At 36.4% G+C, this 1,677-nt stretch overlaps 1 long non-coding RNA gene across 1 annotated transcript; it reads right to left on the bottom strand.

Moving 5' to 3' along the window:
* Window positions 1–264: 264 nt before the first annotated feature.
* LOC127841876 (uncharacterized) lies at window positions 265–1,414 on the bottom strand. Its single transcript, XR_008031387.1, has 2 exons — window positions 1,072–1,414; window positions 265–926 (listed from the first exon to the last, which is right to left on the bottom strand). It is a non-coding gene; the product is annotated as an uncharacterized LOC127841876 (long non-coding RNA).
* Window positions 1,415–1,677: the final 263 nt, after the last annotated feature.

Below are 1,677 nucleotides of genomic sequence, written 5' to 3'. Positions count from 1 at the left end.
GCATGATACGCCCGTCGTTCGCCAATGAAGTAGTAAGGTAATAAATAACCCTTTGAATCATTTTTTTACTTCAGTTTATTTGTATTTGAATACATGGTTTATTTTATAAGTACATGAGCATGGAAATCACGAAATTTTGACGAACAAAGTCCCATAACTCTGGAACGACAATTCAGAATTCCGTCAAAAACGAAAGGGGATCAGGGTTTATCAATATTAAGATTGTGTTGAAATTTGAAAAAAATCCATCGAAGGATATTTGAGCTACAGTAGGACATTCAATGAAATCACGAAATTTTGACGAACAAAGTCCCATAACTCTGGAACGACAATTCAGAATTCCGTCAAAAACGAAAGGGGATCAGGGTTTATCAATATTAAGATTGTGTTAAAATTTGAAGAAAATCTGTCAAAGGATATTTGACGTAGCGTACGACATTAACAGACGGACGGACGGACGGACGGACGGACGGACGGACGGACAGACGGACGCGGGGTATACCATAATACGTCCCGTCATAGACGGGCGTATAAAAAATCCATCGGGGGATATTTGAGCTACGGTAGGATACATGAACAACAATAACATTTAAGGTCACAGTGACCTTGACCTTAGAATGAATGACCTTGAAATGACCAGTGGTCATCTAAGTGTGCTTGCAAACCTTCATGTCAAGTTTGAAGACTCTATGTCCAAGCATACCAAAGTTATAACAATTTTAACATTTTAACATTTAAGGTCACAGTGACCTTGACCTTCAAATGAATGACATTGAAATGACCAGTGGTCATCTTCTAGTACTGGCCAATCTTTATTTCAAGTTTGAAGACTCTAGGTACAAGCATACCAAAGTTATAACATGAAATAAGAACTTTAACATTTTTACATTCAAGGTCACAGTGACCTTGACCTTCAAATGAATGACCTTGAAATGTCCAGGGGTTACTTACTAGTTCTGGCCAACCTTCATGTCAAGTTTCAAGACTCTAGGTCCAAGTATACCAAAGTTATAACAACTTTAACATTTTTACATTCAAGGTCACAGTGACCTTGACCTTCAAATGAATGACCTTGAAATGTCCAGTGGTTACTTACTAGTTCTGGCCAACCTTCATGTCAAGTTTCAAGACTCTAGGTCCAAGCATACCAAAGTTATAACAACTTTAACATTTTCATATAGCTACAGTAGGACATTCAATGAAATCACGAAATTTTGACGAACAAAGTCCCATAACTCTGGAACGACAATTCAGAATTCCGTCAAAAACGAAAGGGGATCAGGGTTTATCAATATTAAGATTGTGTTAAAATTTGAAGAAAATCTGTCAAAGGATATTTGACGTAGCGTACGACATTAACAGACGGACGGACGGACGGACGCGGGGTATACCATAATACGTCCCGTCATAGACGGGCTTATAATTATATATAAAACCGTAAATTTCAAACAATACTCTTCAATACTATTTTCCTGAAATAGAGGCTGATTTAATGTGATATTATTTTATAGGTCCTTACAAACTAGATCACTTTTGGGTTAGTGCGTCTTGATATGTTTCTGTCATTTCCCTTTTTTATCTTTCAAATACATTTAATGGTATGCATTTACTTTTAACATTCATTGTTCTTGAAGTATTCATGACATCACTTTGTTCATTATTAGTTCTAGAACATTA

Source organism: Dreissena polymorpha, chromosome 8, assembly GCF_020536995.1.
Source record: "Dreissena polymorpha isolate Duluth1 chromosome 8, UMN_Dpol_1.0, whole genome shotgun sequence".
NCBI classification, from domain to species: Eukaryota; Metazoa; Mollusca; class Bivalvia; order Myida; family Dreissenidae; genus Dreissena; species Dreissena polymorpha.
The sequence above is the reverse complement of the archived record's forward strand: the minus strand, read 5'-3'. Positions and strand labels throughout refer to the sequence as shown.